Raw genomic sequence first — 21,769 nt, 5'->3', positions numbered from 1 at the left:
CACCCTCCTGTTCACACATCCGGCAGGAGGAGCAGGTCCATGTGCCCAGCCCTAAGCTAGGGATTTCTGCGTGGGGTGGGAGGCTGGGCTGCATGGGGCGGGAGGTTTGGGGAGGGGATATCCTCAAATCTCAGAAGATTAAAGAAAAACGTAACAGAGGCAATAGGCTTACTTGGTACAGTCCCAGAGGACACAGCCAGGTGGAAGATACGAGGAGGCCGAGTCAAGCTCTGGGCCAGGGAGACCATTCTATAATCACATACATCTGCAAAGCTACCGGGATGAGGCTGTGAGTTCTCTGTCCTCACAAGGGTCCAAGCAAAAGCTGGACAACCCCCAACCAGGAGGCCTTAGGAGGACTTAGCTGGGATTCTGGCCTCGGGCAGGAGGTCCAGTGATGGCCCCTCAGCTCCTTCCACTTGTGGCTATAGTCTGGACTCTCCCGCTGAGCCCCACACCCCCATGGGGGTCTGAGGAGCCCAGAGGAGAAAATTCTCTGGGAATTCTGCTGAGGTCTGAAATCCCCTGGATTTCCTATCTCTACGGACCTGGCAAGGAACTGATCAGGGAAGGAAGAGGGCCTCAGGGGACACTCCACTGCCCCCTCCTACCAAAACCCCTGCTCTTCCCCAGTGTGGGGTGCCTCCCCTGCATGCCCTCCACCCGGGCTCTGGGCTGAGGCTGTTCACAGGGCCTATTGTTTTGCTGGTGTCCTGGATTAAGGTTTAAGCCACCAGCTGCCCCAGTGACGAGAAGTGGCTGGGACAGGTCCCCGCACGTCCCCCACCTTTCCCCCAGCACACATCCTGACTGGAGCTGCCAGCTGCCTGGGGGTGCCACTCCCGGGGGCGGTTGGGGGGGTTGGAGGAGGGGCCTGTAATCCAGGGCAGTGGGCATGCCTTTCTCTCTCAGGTCCTCTCCTCACCCAGGCATGCCCCCTCCCTTAGCTCTCCCTCTCCCTTTCCTCTTTTCCTTCTTTCCAGTGCTCCTTCCCCCATCCCTGCCAACGAGGTTCCTGAGAATGTCAGCGTGGCAATCCCCCGCCACAGCTACCACACCCCTGCCTGAAGAGGAGACACTGAGGCCCCCATCAGTGGCCAGATTTCGCCGCTCTCCCGTGGGAAGTTCTTCCTTAGGTTTAACCTCAGTCCTTCATTCTATTATACATGCATGTTTCCTCTCCTCTCCTCCCCTCCAATCTGGCACAATACTGGGTCTTGCTCTCATCTTGAGGGGGAGGGAGGTGACAGATGCAGAAACAGAGAAGGGAGCAGCAATGGAAGGTGATTAGACTGGGAAGAGGTACAGTTCACACACATCCCCACCTCTGCTGTCTGAGGTAGGCACAGAGACAAGGGGAAGGAGAGCGAGAGGCTCAGAAAACATAGGGCCATCACTGATTAATGCTCCCAGGCCCAGATCTATTTCCAAACACTCCCACTCTCATGTCAGGAAAGAAAGAGACATCCAGAAATACAGCTGATGGTGGGAGAAGGGCAGGTGACCCCAGGGCCACAAATTAGACAGAACTGAACACGTGGTGGGTTGGCAACACCAGGAACTAGAACCCAGGAGTCCTGCTCCTCCCCTCCCCCAGGAGCATAAAGAGGTCATTGCAGGGAGCACAGCTTTCATGCCGGGCATGGCGCCCACTGTGACTCACGCCCTCCCAGCCTGGTCGATCCCGGACATCAGAAACGCTGTCCCCACCCCCCTCTCCAGCCCTGTCAGTCCTCACCCTGAGATCACTCATTACCCGCTGGGGCCCATTCTGCCACCTCAGCCTCCTTGGCTCGCTTGAAAACCCTTGTGTGTCTCTGCGCCCAGGTCCCCTACCAGGGAGACGGCAGAGTGATGCCCCTCCTGCTTCATTAGGGTACCCCTGCGTGGTTCTGACTCAGGGTCACTGCCAGCCCGAACTCTGCAGGATTCCATGTCCTGGCATCTCTTCAAACAACCCTGCTCCCTTCCATCCTTCCACCGCCTGTAAACCAAGAGGCTTGAGCCCACTGGAGGCCACCAGCAGACTGAGGGTTGTAATCCGGCACCCCTGGAAAAGCTCTCAGCCAGGAGCCTGCCGCCCTCACCTGCATCTCTCCAGCTTCTCACTCACTCCCCACTCCGGGGGGGATCGGTCCCGAAGCGCAGGGCGCACACAGCTCAAGGAACGCAGGGAGTTGGTGGCCCGGTCCCACCCACCGGAGCGAGGCCTGCACGGACCCCTACCCCTGCCTCCGACCCCGTTGGCCCCCGAGGCGCTCACCCTGGCCGGACGCTGCCCGGGCGCGCGGCGGTCGCTGTGGCTGAGGCACGGCAGCCAGAGGCAGCGCGGCTCCGGGGCGCTGCAGTCCACGCCGACGGCGCGCTCCCAGCGCCAGCCCCCGGCCCCCGCGCGCTCCACGCGCCACACCGCGCTGCCCACGAGCGCCGCGGCCGGCGGGGGCCCCCGGGCCCGGCCGCCGCCCCGGCCCCAGCGCGCCGTGTGCCCGGCTTCCGGAGACCGGCGCGCTGCGCGGGGGCCGGCGGCCGCTCCTCGGCGCCCGGCGGGCGGCGTCCTCGGCCCCCCGGGCGGCGGCGGCGGCGGCGGGCGGGCCCCGAGGGTCCCCGCCCGCCCCCCAGAGCCACGGGCCCGGAGCCCTGGGGCCCCGAGGGGACGGACGGCCCGCGCGGACGGCGGCAGGACGGCTGCAGCAACTCCGCGCCTTCCGCGCCTTCCGCGCCTCCCGGCCGAGGGCGCCTGAGCCCGGACACGCCGGCGAGTCTCGCAGGGCAGACGCCTCCCCCTCCGGGGCGGCCCCTGTGCGCGGCCGCCCCATCCCACACACTCACACCCACACACACGAGAGGCCCTGCACAGCGCCCCCGCAGTCACACACATACACTCACACACACACACACACACACACCCCACTCACACAAAAACTTACTGTACCTGCCCGCGCACGCTTATACTCCTTCCAGGCCAAAGCTCAACCAGCTGCCTGCGCCCCAGAGAAATACACATTCCCGCTCGTACATATGTAAACACACACCCAACCCACCTTTACAGACCCGCACCACACACACATCTAGACACCCCACACCCTCCCCCCACACACACACAGTCACTCACTCTCCCTCTGCCCACATACCCCACACAAACACACACACAAACACACTATTCCCCTCATATACACATTGCACGTGGACATCCTTCTGTATGCACACACACTTTGGACACCCTCCCATGGGTACAATGGCCCACATACCCCACAGAGACACATTTGCAAGCATACCCACTGTGCCCCTGAAAGCACACCAGGCCCCCACCTGCCCACCCATGCATTCCACACACACCCCACAGAGAGACCCACAAACCCCACGAAGGCACACAACTAGAGGACATGCACACACTACCCAGCACACCCACTCCATGCATTGCTGCCGTGCCCCCTCAGGTCTCACACACACACACTGCCCTGCTCAGAGAGCAGCGCTCTCTCATAATCACCCCACCTCAGAGTCACGTTATACCCTTCCCACCACCACCTGTGGGAGCGTGTGACGGACCCTTTTCCCCAGGACCCCCTGCCCATTATGCTCTACCCAGAGGGGCCACCACAAGCCGACAATGGGCTCCAAGCTGGCCCCCACCTCACCCCTAGCATGTGAGTCAGACAGGAAGCCCCAGTCGATGGCAGACCCTGCCCTCCGCCCCTTCCTGGCTCTCTCTCTTCCCAGGCCCCCTTCCCGGGTGGGGCCGACAGAGGCCTTGGCTAGTAGGCGTGTCATGGCCACCCCCATTTCTATCCCACTTGACTGTTCACCGTGTGCTCCCCCCGCACAGCCACTCCCTGGGGCCTGGGGCCACTGCCCTGACCCAGTTTTCAGAAAACAACAGAAGCCCAAGAGCACCCAGCTCGTTAGGGCGGCACTGGGACTCCAAGTCCGGAGCCCCTCATTCCAACTTTGGATCTTATACCTAAATTCTAGCCAGCATCCAGGTAAGGGAGGCCGGGGGCAGAGGGGAGCAGATCCAGCCCAACCCTGCTCCCAAATCTAGGAGTCGGGGGAGGAAGAGTCGTAGGGTTGGGCCCTTGTGGGGGAAGCCACCAGAAGGGAGACCCAGGCAGAAGAGTCAGCTCCCCCTTCCCTCCCTCGTCCCATCACCTGCTGTCCCCAGCAAGGACAGGCCAGGATGGAGGATCCTGTGGCGGGAGGTAGAGGAGAGAGACAGAGGGGCACAGAGAGGAGGGGAAACCAAGGGGAGAAGGAAGAGAAATAGAGGACCATGGGGGTGGGCAGGAGCAGGGTTGGGGGGGAAGGAGGAAGGGTGAGGGTGAGGCGTGTGGGGGCCAGGGAGCGGTTTTGTTCTCCTGTTTCCTGTTTGCCGCTTGCTGGGCCCCCTGTGCAGGAGCTGGACCCCCACCCCCACCCTGGCGGAAGCCGGAAGGGAAGAGCGAGGCTGCCACCAGCGCTGAGTCAGGAGGGCTTGGGACCAAGGGGAAAAGACCGCGGTCAGGGGAGCGGGACTCCTGGCATCTCCATCAGCACCTCCCCCGCCCCCATCACTAGAAAACCAAGGCTTCTGGGTCAGGATCATTCCTGCCCTTGTCATGCCCTCCAAAGGCCAGGGCCTCAGACCAGCTGGAAGCACCACCGAGATGTCCTCAGCCATGTCAGACTCTGCCGCCCCAAATGGAGGGCAATGACCACAGGGATGTCCTGACTCAGAGTCTGACCTGCTTTCCCAGCAGGCAGCCAGTTAGTCCCCCCAGCTGCCTAACTTCCTTTCCTCTTGCTGCAAGTCCAGTCCCTGGTTGTGAGGAAATAAGACTCACTCTCCCCTCTCACGCCCCATGGAGCTTCTCATGGCCAACAGGTGCTGCTGTGTATCTGGATCAAGAATCAACCTCCCTGGGGCTTCCCTGGTGGCGCAGTGGTTAAGAATCTGCCTGCCAATGCAGGGGACACAGGTTCGAGCCCTGGTCAGGGAAGATCCCACATGCCACGGAGCAATTAAGCCCGTGAGCCACAACTACTGAAACCTGTGCACCTAGAGCCCGTGCTCCGCAACAAGAGAAGCCACCGCAATGTGAAGCCCGCGCACCTCAACAAAGAGTAGCCCCTGCTCACCGCAACTAGAGAAAGCCCGCGCGCAGCAAAAATAAAATAAATAAATTCATTAAAAAAAAAAAAGAATCGACTCCCCCCCGCCCTCGAAACTGCTGAGGGTTCTGAGGGCTGGTTCTGAGGACTGCAGGGAGAGGCGAGGTGGAGAAGCAGTATGGGGTTTCTGTGTCCAGGGCAGTGGAGACCTGGGAAATGATAAGCCAACTATGACGCCCATCTCCTGCCCTCTAATCTGGCAGGGGCGACAAGGCCCCCCGAAGGAGGTAACAGCCTCTTCCAACACAAACCCACACCTGCCCCACCCCATCCACTCCACCCCAGCTTCCTCCACAGGCATGTCAGGAGCAAGGTACACACCGCAGGGCCTAGAAACTTATACTTAGTTTGAATAAATGATCTTCCAGGCCTGGGGAGCCTCTCGGCCCCCTCCCCCATTTCCTTTGGGAAAGGAATGTGGGGTGGGCCCCAGAGTGCAGTGGGGGAGGGGGCCAAGGGCTGGGAAATACCAGGCGTAGCTGAGATTCTATTCCAAGCCTTCCTGCCTGGTGTGAGTCCTCCTCCCCTACACCCTCCCCAGCTTCCTCCCCCCAAATCAGGAATTACCCCGCTGAGCAGTCCCTCCCATCAATCCTCTAGTTTGACCAGCTTGCAAAATCCATTCAACCTTATCTTCCTGAAGGTCCCCGCGGAGGGCTTGGGGACTACACCCCCAAAGGGAGGGCATCCGGTCTTCCTCTCTCCACATGAGATCATCATCTTTTACTGTTTGAAAGCACTTTCACTTTATTTCATTTGACCCTTACCCTAAGAGTTGGATATTTGAGATTGTTTTTACACCCATTTCTCAGATGCAGAAACTGAGACTCAAAGAGGACAAGTGACTGGTTCAAGGCTTGCTTTTACTAAGGTGGGACCATCCCAGGGTTCTAACCCCTAACTCAGATCTCTTTCCATTATCCTCTCATTTATCTATTCAAGAACCACGACTTGAGTGCCTGCTGTGGGCCAGGGGCTGTGCTGGGGGCTGGGACACCTTAGAAAAACAAGACGAGTGTAGACCTTACCCTCAGGGCGCTTACAGTTCTACTAGTGTTGTCCTAGCTCCTGAAGTCTTCAGGGGTCCCCAGTTTCAGATCCAGGCCCAAGCCAGCTGCCTTCAGCCCCACCAAGGGAGACCCCCATACACATACCAAAGGAGCCCCTGTGTCAGGGGTTCAGGGCCTCTTCTCTCTGGGAGCAGACAGTTTGTTTGAGAGTGGGGTTAGGGGCCTCCCAGGTAAGCCTTTGAACCAGGGAGTGGGCTGAGCTGGAGGAGCAGAAGACTGCAGGGGCCAGCCTGACAACCAGAAACTGGGGAAGAGGGGAGCATCCTGGGGCCCAAGGGTCAGGTGATAGGAGAAGGAGGGAAGCTGATACCGCTGAAGGGCGTGTGGCTCAGGAAGTGAGAGAGAGGGGTCTCAGGGTCAATTTGCCTGCTTTTCCTTCCTCTGCTTGCTTTGTGCCTCCTCCCAGAATGCAGGCTTCAAACCACAGGACAAACAATGCCCCCAACCCAAGAGAATCATCCGGCATTTCTAAAGCTCTGACTGGTTCCATACACCCATCGCACACCATCAAACTGGGACCCACCCCACAACCTCACACACAGACGGAGCAAATCCCCTGCCAGCCCGTCCATCCCAGGCATGCAGGCAATGCGATACCCAAGGCATGCCCGCCCCGCCCACGCCTGGGCCTCTGACCCCTGCCCCAGTCTCCTCGCTCAAGGGCAGCCGCCCGCTCGGTCCTCCTCCACCCTTCTGCCCCACTCAGATGCCTGTTTCCCAGCACCACTTGTGTGCAGTCCGACGTGCCCCAACAGGCCAAGCGGAGGAGCCGGCCAGGCAGGCCCGAGTCTCCCCAACACCCTCAAAGTGCAGATAACCCCGCGTCACCGGCAACCTCGGAACCCCACACTTGGTCTAGCCTGCGGGCAGCAGGTGGTTCAGAGGGTCTCTCCAGACCCCGTGCTTTCCCCATCCAGGGCCAGTCTTGCCCTGAGTGAGGGTGTTGCGACACTCCTCTCCCACCCTGAAACTGGGCCCGAGCCAAGGAAGGCTGGGGGAGGGGAGGGTGAGAGAAAAGGGAGGAGGAAGCACTCGTGATGCCAGAAATCAAGGAGGGACCAACACAATCCCAAGCAGCACAGAATCCCCTAGTTCTTCCGGTGGCAGTACGGCTCAGGGGTTAGCACGTGGGCGCCAGGGTCCTCTGGAATCCAGGACTTCTGGGACTGAGTCCTATCTCTACCCCTTTCTGGCTGTGAGACCTTTCGTGAGTTATTTAACCTCTTTGAGCCTCAGTTCCTCACCAATGAAATGGAAATGACACTAAGTTCCACCTCATAGGTTCTTAGGAGAATTAAGTCAATTAAAGAAAGTCTTGAGCATATAGTAGGGGTTCAATAAATGCAAAGTTTTGTTTGTTTTCTTTTTTAAAAAAAATTTGTATTGAGGTATAATTGACATGTAATGTTATATTAGTTTCAGGTGTACAGCATGATTGGATATTTATGTATATATTGAAATGATCTCCACAATAAGTCTAGTTAAACATCTGTCACCATACTTAGTTACAGAATTTTTTCTTGTGATGAGATCTTTTAAGATCTACCCTCTTAGCAACTTCCAAACACGCAATACTCTATTATTAACTATAGTTGCCATGCTGTATATTACAGCCCCAGGACTCATTTAGTTTATAACCGGAAGTTTGTACTTTTTGACTCCCTTCACCCATTTCACCCCACGCCCCCGCCACTCTGGCAACCACCAGTCTGTTCTCTGTATCTGTGAGCTTGGGGTTTGGGGGGTTTTGTTTGGGGGGGTTCTTTTTAGATTCACATATAAGTGAGATCATACATACGGTATTTGTCTTTCTCTGACTTATTTCACTTAGCATAATGCCCTCAAGGTCAACACAAGATGTTTTCATTGTCTTTTGGATATTCACACTCTCACACACCCAACCACACTCACATTCAGACATGCAGACAACTCAGCCACATGTACACAAAGACAGTGACACATGCAGACACTCAAGCAGGTCTGTACAAACCCAGGCGAACCTATTCACGTGGGCATCACCACCACCTCCCACTGCCTACCCCCTACAGGCCCCTATGTGCCCCACCTCCCCCTAATAAGAAGGGAGGAATCATCAGGAGCCCCCCTTCCATAGCAGAACTTCGGCAGGCCCAGAGCCCTGTCAGTAGGCCATTTGGGAGTGAGGAAGGGGCGGGTGACATGAGACCCCAAGATGGAACCTGCTCCCAGCAGACAAGGAGGATGGCAAAGGTGCCAGGCTGGCAGGGCCCCCTCCCAGCAAGAGAGCCAGTTCCCTCCTCAGGGACACCAGAGGGAGGAGAAACTAAAGATGAGTAGCTTTCCTCATGGTGGGAAATGAGCACTTGCAGAAAAGGGTGAGTCTGGAGCCAGCCACAAAGTAAGCAGTGGGCCCATTGCCCAGGCAACTGTAGGCCAGCGTGGGCTAGAGCCCACCACAAGCCCTCTCCAGCCCCTGATTTGCTACACTCACCAGCCCCTTGACTGTCTCAAGGCATGCCCTCCACGTATCCAATCTGGCCTCTGGGCCTGTCTGGGGACTCCCCAAAAGGAAGAAGTTATGCTTCCTCCATCAGATTGGGCTCCCTGAGAGCGGGATTGTTGTTTTTGTTGTTTTTGCCCCATATTAGTCCAGAGTCTCCCAGAGGTCATGGCCTGTGTCTTTCCCCCTCAGATTGGAGACTGCTCAAGGGCCTGGCCTGAGTCTCCCACATTAGACTGAGAGCTTCCTAAGGACAATAGCTACTAAATTTTCAGAAATGTATTTGTGGGCTTCCCTGGTGGTACAGTGGTTAAAAATCCTCCTGCCAATGTAGGGGACACGGTTTCGAACCCTGGCCCGGGAGGATCCCACATGTCATGGAGCAGCTGAGCCCACAGGCCACAACTACTGAAGCCCGCACGCCTAGATCCCGTGCTCCGCGACAAGAGAAGCCGCCGCGATGAGTAGCCCCTGTCATCACAACTAGAGAAAGCCCCAACGCAGCAACGAAGACCCAACGCAGCCAAAAATAAATAAATAAGTTTTTTTAAAAAAGTAAAGAAATGTATTTGTACTGCTAGAGTGCTTTGTCCATAGTAGGCTCTCAAAAATTATTTGCTGACGGCGAGAATGTGGAGGAATTGGAACTCATGTCTTGCTGGTAGAAATGCAAAATGGTGGAAAACAGTATGGTGGTTACTCAAAAAATTAAACATAGAATTACAATATGATCCAGCAATTCCACATCTGACCATGTACCCAAAAGAAGAGAAAGCAGGGACTCAGATATTTGTACAATGATGTTCATAGCAGCATTATTCATAAAAGCGAAAAGGTGGAAACAACCCAAATGTCCAAAGACAGATGAATTAGATAAACAAAATGTGGCACAAACATACAATGGAATTTTATTGTCTTAAAACTCTGACACATGCTACAACATGGATGAACCCTGAAGACATTATGCTAAGTGAAATAAGCCAGACACAAAAAGGCAAGTATTTTATGATTCTACTTATATGTGATACCTAGATTCATACAGACAGGAAATAGAATGATGGTTGCCAAAGGCTGCGGGAAAGGGGAATGTAAGTTATGGTTTAGTGGGTACAGAGTTTCCGTTTGGGAAGATGAAAAAAGTTCTGGAGGGGCTTCCCTGGTGGCGCAGTGGTTAAGAATCCGCTTGCCAATGCAGGGGACACAGGTTCGAGCCCTGGGCCGGGAGGATCCCACATGCCGCGGAGCAACTGGGCCCATGCGCCACGACTGCTGGGCCTGCGCTCTGGAGCCCGTGAACCACGACTACTGAAGCCTGCGTGCCTGGAGCCCGTGCTCTGCAGCGAGAGAGGCCACCACAGTGAGAGGCCCGCGCACAGCGGTGAAGAGTGGCTCCCGCTCGCCACGGCTGGAGGGAGCCCGCGCGCAGCAACAAGGACCTAATGCAGCCAAAAATAAATAAATTAAAAAAAAAAAAAAAGCAGCTTTGGAGGCATGTGGTGGTGATGGTTGCACAACGATGTGAATGTACTTAATGCCACTGAACTCTACACTTAAAAATGATAAATTTTGAGTTACGTATATTTTGCCACACACCAAAACAAATGGCAAAGTCAGAATTCAAATGAAAAAAATATATATTGTTGAAAGAAGATGGAACAAATGAATGGGTCTTCCAATGGGGCCCAGGAGCAGGCCCTGCCCACAGAGATTGCCCAGGACAGCTGCGTACCTCCTGCTGGGAGGACCTTTCCCTCCCACCCCGTCCATTGTGCCTTCTCAGAACCCCTGCTGTCATCTTTGAGGCCCTAGTAGTCTGAGCACAGGGGGAGCTCTCAGGCTTCCAGGGGAGTCTGAACCTCCCACAGAGTGGGTCCTGGGCATTGATGAGGACCTACCATCTATCGGAGGCTGGACCGATGGAGGCACGGTCCCTTGAGAGGCCACATTCCAAGGTGTCAGAACCTTGGAAGAGTTTTTCTAGCAAAAGCCAGGCTAAGTATGGGGTTCCTGACCCCGAGGCCTGACCCCACCTCAGTACACACGTCTTTCCCAAGCCTACACATGCTTACACACCACCCGTAACATATACACACATACCGGGGTGTGCACACAGAGGCAAGATCCCGTTCTCGCGTGCTCTCTTGTGCACACACTCCAGGAAAACCATGCCTGAACGCTGAAGGATGCACGGTCTTGTCAGAGACGCAGGCAGGTCCCGTGTGCGGGAGAGCCCCCTGGTGGCCCAGGTCTGGCACACTTAGCTCCCTCACAGCCCAGAGCGGGCAGGGTGCCCTCATTCCTTCCACCCCACCTCCCCCACTGCATTCAGTGAGGGCCCCCAACCAGGCCCCAGGGTCACCCTCCCCATCTCCTACAGAGGAGCAGGGTCTTCTGCAGAAGGACAGAGCAACTGTGGGACCTTAGGAAGGGTCTCACTTCGGTTGGTCAAGGAATCCTGGAGAGAGGCCAGAGCCCTTTTTCAGACTAGATCATGTTAGGGACAGTCATTCCCGCAGGCCAGAAAATGCCTGCAGTGACTCTTCTCCAAAATCATCGTATCCATTCTTTGACTCCACACTGAACAGCTCATTTCAGAGGAGACTGGGGGAGAACTCTGGGCATGGCTCTTCCTATTGTCCCCCACACCTCTCTCTGGAAGTTCTTCCTGTTATCTGACCACCTGGGCAGAGACAACAGGTGCACCCACTGGTTTCTTCCAGGGGATCGCTCAGTCCAAGCCAAGCTGAGATGTCATCCCCTCCCAGGGCAGGTCTCAGCAGATGCCAAAAGTCTCCCCAAGGGCACATGGGGCTCCCTGCAGGGAGAGGTTCTCAGCTCCACCCCTGAAACCACCCACCCCCACCCCCACCCCAGGCCCTACTCAACCTGCCCAGGTTATCCCTTCACCTTGCCTAAGAGCTGAACCTCTCCCTAATCCAGCCCATGATGCTGCAGAGGCAGCTAGAAGGGTGGAGGGGATGGATGGTGGCTCTGCAGGGACAAACAACCCCCCCTGGCTCCTGCCTGTGAGGGAGCTGAGATGATTTCTGGGCTGGGCTCTGTGGTCAGAAGAGGACAGACAGCAACGCCTTCAGCCCCAGATCCTCCCCCTTACCATATGCCTGGCTCTGCATCTGGGGACATTGTAACAGCCACAGCAGTAATTAATATTTGTTGAGCCCTCACTATATGCCAGCCACACTTCGCATGCATTACCTCATTTAACAGCAGAGCAGCCTCTTGGGATAAGTGTGACACACACCCACACACCACCTTGGCCTCTTGGGCCCCCCACCCAGTCTGGTGCTAGGAAGGGAATGCTGAGCTAACCCACAGGGCGCCTAGGTGGTGGATAGAAGGCTGGTGAGAGAGAGACCACTGGCCCAGCATCGAGAAAAGCTGATCTAGAGAAAGGGTCACACTTGCCAATGGTATTGGCCCTAGTCCTTTTCTGGCTGTGTGACCTCAAGGTCACACAGGTTTTCTTATTTCTTCAACTACAAAATGAAGCTAGGGATAGCAGCCTGACAAAGTTGCTGGGAAAGCATTCTGGGAACCAATAAATGGGAGGGGTTATGGCCCCAGCCCTACATCCCACCCATCAGAGTGGACTCTGCTTCCCAAATGTCTCCTGAGTCCACCCACTTCACCATGTCCAGTCTACCCCAAGTCTCCATCACTCCTCTGGCCCCTTACAGTCCAGACTAATTGTTTTAATATTATGACCACCAGGCCCTGGGGGACGTGCCTCTGGGTTCCACGCCCACCACGCCTCCTTTCTCTGTGCTCCAGTTACCCTGGCCTCCTTCCATTTCCTTTGAGGACCAGGCAGCCTTCCAGCCTCAGGTCCTTTGCACATGCTGTTTCTGGAATGCTGTTCTCTCTTCCCTGGCTCCCTCCCTGCCTCACCAACCCACACCCTAATTAACTCCTACCCACCCTGCAGTTCTCCGCAGAAAAGTCACTCCCCAGAGACACCTCCTCTGGCCCCCAGACCAGGTCAGGTCCCTTTGCACCCTCTCACAGCACTCTCGAGATGGTGTCTGCATATTTATGAGGTTATTTTGACCAACATCTCCCCCCTGGGGCTGTGAGTTCCGGAAGGCTGGAACCATGTCTGCTTCGCTGGCAGTCAAATCCACAGCTCCTGGCGTGGCACCTGGCGCGGACTGGGTGCTCGGCACACTGCTTCTGAATGTACAGGAATGAATGAGCTTCTCCTCAGAGAAAGCAGATGGCTGGCAAACCCCCTGCCCCCAGGAAAGGTCTACCTGGGGCAGAGGCTGCTTCGGATCTTTGTCCTTTTTTTGTACCCCCCCCCGCCCCCCGCTCCTTCCTCAGTAGGAACCAGATCCAGAAAGTGGGGGTGCTGGAATAAGGGAGTAAGGGGTGTGGAGAAAAGGAAAGCTGCTTCATCTCTTTTGCAGGGTCCGCTGTCCCCTCACCTCAGCTGGCCAAGCCTTTGTCCACTCAGGGCTGGTCCACCACATCCACAGTTCCCTCTCCCTGGAATATAACATTTGTCTCTCTCCTTCCCCCACCTTCCCTTAACTGATCCCTTATCCTCGAGGTCTCAGCTTGACTGTTTCTGAAAAGCTTCCCGGACTGCAAGCTAAGGAACTTGCCAGGGTGCCACAGCTAGCGGCAGCTCAGATTCAAGCTCAGGTCTGTCTGCCGGCAGAGCCCAGGCTCTCAGCCACCTCATTATACGCCTCATTACTACCAGTTTCTCCCTTGAGGCCCGGCCGAAAGACACGCCCCCTCCCTAGGCCTCAGTTTCCTCCTGTGGGTTCGGCCAACCCTAGATTTCAGAAAAATTGGCAGAGATCGAAGGTGGGAGAGGAGACAGAGGGAGGAGCGAAGAGGGGAGGAAAGAGGAGGGAGGGAGGAGCGCGGAGGGGCGGCAGCCGCAGGCCAGCCAGACGAGAGTAACGCCAAATATGCGAACTACGCCAGCCCCTGAGCTATGAATAGGGCGGCCAGGCTGGCCGCCCAGGTCTGCCCTTCACGCCCCGCAGCCCCCCAGCCCAGCCCTCCCACGCCAGCCCTAAACAGGGTCCTGAAATGGGGCGGAGGCCAAGGAGGCACTCTTGGAGGCGGAGGCTGAGTGGCAGGAGCGAAGAGGTGTGGTCATGCAGATGACATGCAAATAGAGAGCAGCTGGCTTATCTGATTGGTGGGTCTCTGTCCTTCCGGGAAGGTGGTCCTAAGGGGCACTAGACCCGGGCAGGGCCCCTGCTCACACCGGCTTCCACCCGGGCAGCCGCGGTTCCCGAGCGGTCCTTCGGGTCACCCCTTGGCTGAAGTCGCACTGACATGTGCAGCCTCTGGAGGCCTCTCACCCTGTTCTGTCAAGGTCCTGGTACGGCTCTGCTGCTGTGATACCATCCCCGCCCACCCCAGCGCCAGGTCAGCCTCTCCTCCCTGGAGCTCACGTGTCTGACAGACAGCTGGGCACTTGGGAAATTACAACAGTTCCATCCCTGCCTCTGGATCCCCTTTCTTCATCAGTGACGGAAGTGGGGAGCACTTCCCTGGACCAGTCCAGCCCCTTGTGTGCCCCCAAACAAGTCAGTCAATCTCAGAGCCCGGCTCCTATTTCTTTCGTTCTGGCACTATTGACTAGGTGTCCCGGAGGGCGAAGCGTCAAAGAGTTGTAAGATCAGGTCCCAGCTGTGTGATCCCAGTCAAGTCTCTTTCCTCTCAAGTCTCCTCAGTTGTAAATGGGGTCCTTGAGAGGGCTTAGTGTGGAGTGCCTAGCACACAGAAGTTGTTCAACAAATCTTAGTTCAGTAGTCCACAAAGGATTTTTTTTCATTAATAAAAAAAACATGAGATTTTATGAAGAAACAAACATGAGACAAAATTAAAAGGCTGCAGAGCGTAATGTTTAAGCATTCCTAAACAGGATTCAGAGGAATCTGGTTTTGAATCCCAACTTGAATCCCACTTCCTAGCTGTGTATCCTTTTGGACTAGTTACTAACCTCTCTGAGCTTCTGTTTCTGCATTTATAAAATAGAGATAATCTATTCTCCATGAGGTTGTTGTGCAGATTAAAGAGCTAGTGTGTATAAAGTGCTCAGCACAGCAGTGCCTGGCTCTGAAATGTTCAATAAATGTTAGTTTCAACCAATACTCCTATTATTGTCATGGGGTTTTCACAAGGCTGTACGAAGTGCTATGGAAACTTTCAGTTCATCAGTCAACAATATTCATTCAACTTGGCCTGGTCTAGAAGCTGGAGATAGAGCAGCGAACAAGACAAAAGTCCCTACCCTGATGGGGCTTAAAGTCTAGTCCCCAGAGGAGGAAATCCCCATATATTCGAGGAATTGGTGGCTGGTGGGGGGAGGGGTGGCAGATTTACAGAGAAGGATATTTGAACTGAGCATTGAAGGATAAATAGAAGTCTGCGAAATGGAGAAGGCAGGGAAGGCTATATCAGACAAGGGGAAGAGATGGCACGGAAGCTTCTGGGGAGGGGAAGAGGGTGATGCATCCCATTCCTATCCTCTCCTCTCCATCTCCAATTCCACGTTCAGCCCTCATCATCTCTCAGCTGGTCTGCTGCCTCCACTTCCTGACACCTTTCCATGGCTCCACAGTATCTACGAGAGCAAGTCAAGTTCCTTAGTATGGCATGAAGGATCCGCCATGATGACGGAGGAGAGGGACAGGATCTGGCCCTCATTGGCCTTGACAATCTCATCTCTCTACTCTCAGTCTTGCTCTCATTGACCCCACAAGAGGCCAGGCTGTTTCACACCTCCTTGCCTTTGCTCATGCTGGGTCCTTCTGCCTGGAATGCCCTGCTCTCCCTTCTCCACCACCCCACTGATCCCAGCAGGCATCTTTCAAGCCTTGGCAAGCCTCACCTCCTTGGTAAAGTCTTCTTCCCCTCAGAGCTGGAGCATCTCTAGAGGAGGCAGGGACTCAGCCCGTGTTTAGTGACAGAGCCATGGGGTCCTCCACACCACTCGTAAGCAAACCCAGACTCCAGGGAGGCATAGGGAAAATCCCTGTGCAAGCAGAGTCACGAAGAAGCAGAACATAATTGTGCTGCCTGCATCCACCACCTTTCCCTCATTAGGCCAACCCCTACTTGGATTTCAAGGCTCAGCTGGGGGCAGGGGGAAGGGTCCACTTTCCCAGGGTGGCAGCTGTGCTCCCAGGCTCTTCCTTGTCAGGGAATGTAGCCGTGACACAGGATAGCCTTAGTTAGGATTCAGAAAGACCCAGATTTAAATTCGGATGCTGGGTGACCTTTGGTGGAGTAATTTAGCCTCTCAGGGTCTTGGTTCTTATATCAGTAAATGTACAACCACTTCATGATGGTCCTTGAAAATTGATCAAAAGAAGTTTCGATAAAGAATCCTCAGCTTAACTGTTGTTTGGAAACAGGAGATGAGAGAAAGGAGATTAATCATATCACCAACTGGTTTTTAACCAATCCCTATAGCAATTCTCCCCAGTGACACTGTTTCCATCTGTAAGCTCCTGTTACCACTTTTGTGACTTCAATCACACTCAAATGATGTCACAGTGAAGACAGGGTCTGTCTAACTGGGTCTGTCTCCCCAGTTAGATCAGGCCAATTTTTATGATAATATTTTGGGGGGTGGCAAGGGGTGTTCTGGACTGGCAGACACTGTAGATGCACATCTCAGAACCCCTGAAAAAATCTTAGTGGAGCTTTTGGGTGGTGAGAAAAGCAGACAAGGAACCCCTTGAGGGCAGGACTGTGTCATATCCACCCAGGTCCCAAGACCCACAGAGAGAGCCTGGAACCCAGAGGGCACAGAGGAAATGGTCACCAAATGAACAAAGTGTGGTTTGCATGAAAATCTAGCCGCTGCCTGATTTTCCCAGGCACTGAGCCTCCAGTTTCTGGAGTCAGGGCTTCTCCTGCCCCAGGCTATAATTAGGGAGAGGGACACTCTCATGCAAGCCAGGCCTGGGAATGTCCTCAGAGCCCTGGGCCACACCCAGTCTCGGATAATGCTTTCCCTAGCACTGTGGGGACCATAGCACCTGGGAGCCACTGGAGGAGGAAAAGGTCCCAGTTCGAAAGGAAGAGGGCCCTGTTTCTCATCCCACCAGCAGTCCTGGCCTTGTTGTGTGACCCCCATTTCCTGACTCCCACTTTCCCCTCTTGCAGACATCCCACCCCCTCCTGGGCTTTGGGTCCAACCTCAGCTGCCCCCTTATCCCCTCACCCCCACCAGGTGCTGCAGGGCAGAGGTGGGGCACGGTGCCAAGGCTTCATTAGAAGCTCAGCTCTTCAGATGCCAGTGCAAGATACAGGAAAGTACCAGAACTGCCCACAGCCCCCAGTCACGGCCTGGGGTACTCAGCTCCCTCCTCCCTCTCTTGGGGAGGAACCAGGGGGCCACACCCTCGGAAGAGGAAAGGGAGATTTGGAAGAATCTTCCCAAGTACAGAGAGTGCTGAGGCGCCAGGGGAAGATGGGGATGCGGGGCATGAACCAGAAAACAGCCTCAGGGTGGGGTAGGGGTCTCACCTGGGCTGCCGAAGGCTTCACGGTCCACTACTCAGTCCAAAAAAACTGCCAACAGAAACTTGCCCCTTCCTTTCCCCCGGTTCATGGAATCACAGCAGGTCAGGGCTGGAGAGACCATGGGCACTTCTCCACTACCCTCGGATTAGAACTCAGCAGCCTGAACCCACTTCTCGCCTGGTGTCCAACCTCCCTCTTCCTCCCACTTTTGCTTGTCCCTTCCCCTCTGCTTCTAATCTCTTGGCCTTGGCCTTTCTCTAGGCCTCAGTTTCCCTTTGAGCCAAGTGGGGAGGCGGGGGGGGGGGGTGGGTCTCTAATATCTGTCCAGCTAAAGCTTACAAAGATGTTCCCTTTCTCGGGGGCGTCTCTCCCCACTCCCTCGCTCTCTTTTGGAGAATGGTGGAAACTCTGTGGTGGAGGGTAGGGGTCTGCACTGCAGCGTCCCCTTCCAGCCTTTCCGGGCTCTCAGGCTAGCCCAGATCTCCACCCTTCCCTCCTACCGAGGCCTCTAAGTCCTGCGTCTACACCCAATTCTCTCCAAGGAGCTCTCACACTCTCTGAGGAAATTACAAAGGAAAAAGCTGCAGATTTAGGAGCCCAGAGTCAGAGAGAAGTCAAGCTAGGGACTGTTGGAAACCAGGCCAAAATGAACTCTGTCCTTCCCTAATTAACCCTCACTTGGGGGCCAAGACCCTGGAGTGGTTGTCCTCCCACATGGCTCCCACATGTCCCCCTAGCCTGACCACATTCCTCCGGCCCACACACCTCCCCCCAGCCCTCCCGCCAAAGGGGCCAGTCCTGGGTCTGTTTCCATCCTTGGCTTGTGGGTCTCAGTCATCCCCACGCTCCGCCCCAAGTTCTCTCCTCGCAGGGATTCAGGCTGAGCTTTGAAAGGGTCACTTCAAAGAGGACCTGCCTGCCGAGGGCCCAGCCAGACCCAGGGCTGGCTGCTCGGCCAGATTCCCGGTGGCTGGGGACAAAGGCCCCACTGTTCCCCCGACCCCCAGACGCCCCCAAATGCACTGGGCATAAGAAGTCTTTCTTTCCACAGTTCCGTTCCTTACAGGCCCCGGCTCTTTGCCACAGGGAGTAGCCCTGGCCCCTCGTCCAGGAGAGTCTGGGGGGTGGGGGGTCAGGGAGCTACCAGTTCCCCACCCCCACCATACACCCAACCCCTTTGAGCAGCCAGGATGTGGAGGCAGCCTTGGGCTGACTTCAGAGCCAGTGGTCCAGGCACCACACCGCCCCTCAGCCACCAAGCCCTTCCTGGCCTGCAGTGGCCTCCCCGCTTCTCCCACCCATCAGAACCATGCCCATCCTTCCAGGCCTCCTCCAGGCAGCCTCTCAGGACTCCCTCTCCTCAGAGGAGCCTCCTAGCCCAAACCACAGCAGCCAACCTCTCACTCCGCTCCCCAGTTCCCAACAGCGGGAACCAGGTCTCGCCTGCTCCTCTAATTTCCTACCACATGGTGCTGATCCCAAAGCAGGGTCCTTAAGGTTTTCTCTGTCAACCCCTCACCCAACGCCTGAATTCTCTCTAGTCTAGTCTGTGCTTGCTCACCTCCACTGACAGGGGCCTCATTACCTCCAGGGACAGCTCTTCAGATTACTCCGACCATGAAGGGTTCTCTTTATTTATTGAGCCCAAATTGTGTTGTTCTCATTTCCATCCAGTTGCTGCTAATAGTTGAGATTACCAAATGTCAGCCAGTTTACCTGTATTACCTCATTTAATCCTCTCAACAATTTTGAGGGATTATTTCAGGGATGAGAAAATGGAGGCTAAAAACAACTAACTAAGTAACTTGGTCAAGGTCACATAGTGAATAAGGGGTAAAGCTGAAATGTGAACCCCCTCAGGCTGAAGGCAGGGCCTAGACACCCAATGTGCCTCCCAGTGTACCAGGGGCCGTGCCAGGCCTGGGCCTCTCATCTCCCCCGAGGTTGCTTGTCAATACGAGAAGGCAGACCACACCCACCACACTTCTTTTTTCCTAGTTAGCTCCCACCAGCCTTTGTCAGCAGATGAAGTGTGGCCTGGGGATAGTGACAGACCCAGCCAGTGGGAAGCAGGGAGAGTCAGAGGGGAAGAGGTCACCAGCCTTGGGTGTACGCAGGTTGGAGGAGGTTGGAGGAGGTGACCTTGGGACTCAGGTTTAGGACTGGAGGTGAGAGATGGAGAATTGATAACTATGACAGGCCCTGTCCCAAACCTGACACTCCATCCACCCTCCAACTTGAAAGGCACAGAATCTTCCACAAAGGTGATGCATTGGGCTGAACATTTCAGGGCCACAGAGATGAAAAAGGAACAGACATCTTTAATCCAGCCTGTAGTCTTTTCCCACCTGCCCATTGCTCAGCGCCATTCCCTTGGAACTCTGCAGGAGGAAGGGAGGGAGTGGGAGCAAGAGAGAAGTCAGAAAGCTGAGGGGCCCCAGTGGCTGTTGTTAAGCCTTGGAGGGCAGTACTGATAGGGCGTGGGGTTTTTTTGGCCACACCAGGCGGGGCTTGCAGGATCTTAATTCCCCCATCAGGGATGGAACCCGTGCCCCCTGCTGTGAGGGCACGGAGTCCTAACCACTGGACTGCCAGGGAATTCCCCAGGGTGAGCTTTCCTTTCCTCTCTAGGTTTGGCTCAGGCACTCCTGGCATAGATAACAAAACGATGCTCCTCTAGGCTACTTTCCCAAGACTCCAACCCAGCTACTTCCAAAGGATTACAGGATTCTGTGATTTTTCCATACACTGTCAGTGAGTCAGTGAGTCAGTCAGTCAACAAACATTCTCGGAGTACTGGCTGCATACCAGGCTCTGTGGTACCAAGATAAACATGACACCTCTGGGGCTGCTTGGAATAATCACAGTCAACTCCCTAGCTCTGCCACTTACTAGCTGTGTGACCTCAGGAAGCCACATAATTCTTTGTGCCAGTTTCTTCATCTGTCAAATGGATAGGAATAATGTACCCAGTGGTCAGCACTGTGGAAGTAGTTGCTATGATTATTTTCCCAGTCCGGCAGGGGAGACTGATGTGTAGACCAAACATCACAATGCTGGGGCAGAGCTGGGCACGGGGCACCCACGAGGCCAGGGGAGGGGCTGCTCCCGGCCTGCACTTCACAAACATTTATGGAGGGCCGCTCTGTGCCAGGCACTGTGCTGGCCACTGGGGACACAGAGATGAACGGGACACATTGTCCACTTGTCCCTGCTCCTCCCTGCCCTCCTTTTCCCTTCCTGGGGCCTAGTCTCAGAACCCTGCACTGGAGGGCGGCACCCGGGACAGAACTGTGTGGGGAAAGGCATGGCCTGGGAGCCCAGGAGTCAGAACCCCTGGGTTCATGTCCACCACTCCCGGCCTATCTGACCTCAGGTTCCCCACTGTTGGACAAGATGACCCCTCTGGGGCTTTCCTGGTGGCGCAGCGGTTGAGAATCTGCCTGCCAATGCAGGGCACACGGGTTCGAGCCCTGGTCTGGGAAGATCCCACATGCCGCGGAGCAACTGGGCCCGTGAGCCACAACGACTGAGCCTGCGCGTCTGGAGCCTGTGCTCCGCAACAAGAGAGGCCGTGATAGTGAGAGGCCTGCGCACCGCGATGAAGAGTGGCCCTTGCTCGCCGCAACCAGAGAAAGCCCTCGCACAGAAACGAAGACCGAACACAGCCAAAAAAAAAAAAGGTGACCCCTCTGGTCCTGACCCACTCTGATAGATGATGAATACACTCCACCCCCATAGAGCTTTAAACTCGCCCCCAGAGTCCAGTCCCAAGGCCATCCCAGCCTGTCGTCCCACTGAGGCAGTGAAGAGGAGACGCCTGCCTGGTACTGACTGGCACTGCCCTGCTGACGAGCTGGCACAATTTCACATGAAAGAGGGAGGCCTGGATCTAAAGGCGGGTTGTTTGAAGGGGGTGGAGGGTACTAGGGGAAAGGCAGAGCCAGCTCCCACAGGCCCTATTCATGGCTTTCTCTGGGGAGGGAGAGAGAGCAGGATAATTAAAACCAGGCTTTGTCCAAATCCCTGACCAAGCCAATATCTCACCTTTGAACCCCTGCAGCCAATAGAGCAGGGCTGATGCCCCTTTGGAAGGAAAACACCAATGAACCAAGCCACAGCCCAAGTGCGGTGGGCTAGCATAGGACGGGATGGGGGGTTGGTGGAGTAAATGAGCTGATTCCCCACCCAACAATCATGGATGGATACCTGAGGCTTTGCCACCCTGAGACCTCTTGTCCCCATCCGTGTCCCAGCTGAAAGCAACCAAGCTCCAATCCAGCAAGAGGTTGACCTTGATCTTGGCTTGTATCCAAGACAGACCCAGATTCAGGGAGTGACAGCAGACAAGGCAGGTCATGAAAAGCAGGGTAGTGGAGTGAGACCATGAACTTGAGCCAGACTGCTGGGTTCCTACCCTGGCTCTGCCACTTGTTAGCGATGGGATTTTGGCCAAGCTATTGGCTCTCTGTGCCTCAGTGTCCTCAACTGAAAAATGAGGATAATAACAGCACCCACGTCATGGTGGTTTTGTGAGGATTAAATGAGGTAA

General features: G+C 55.5%; 1 protein-coding gene across 4 annotated transcripts in view; it reads right to left on the bottom strand.

Moving 5' to 3' along the window:
• Window positions 1-21,769, bottom strand: part of ARHGAP23 (Rho GTPase activating protein 23) — an 81,907-nt gene that overhangs the window by 49,368 nt on the left and 10,770 nt on the right. For 2 of the 4 annotated variants that reach the window (XM_082441306.1, XM_082441307.1), the window contains exon 1: window positions 2,264-2,725. The exons of the other annotated variants lie outside the window; for them this stretch is intronic. The gene's annotated coding sequence lies outside the window, so the exon portion shown is untranslated. Of the gene's footprint in view, window positions 1-2,263; window positions 2,726-21,769 lie in introns of those variants that run through there. 4 annotated transcript variants of the gene reach the window in all.

Source organism: Balaenoptera physalus, assembly GCF_965194825.1.
Source record: "Balaenoptera physalus genome assembly, chromosome: 20".
NCBI classification, from domain to species: Eukaryota; Metazoa; Chordata; class Mammalia; order Artiodactyla; family Balaenopteridae; genus Balaenoptera; species Balaenoptera physalus.
Note: the sequence above shows the minus strand (reverse complement) of the source record. Positions and strands in the feature narration are given on the sequence as shown.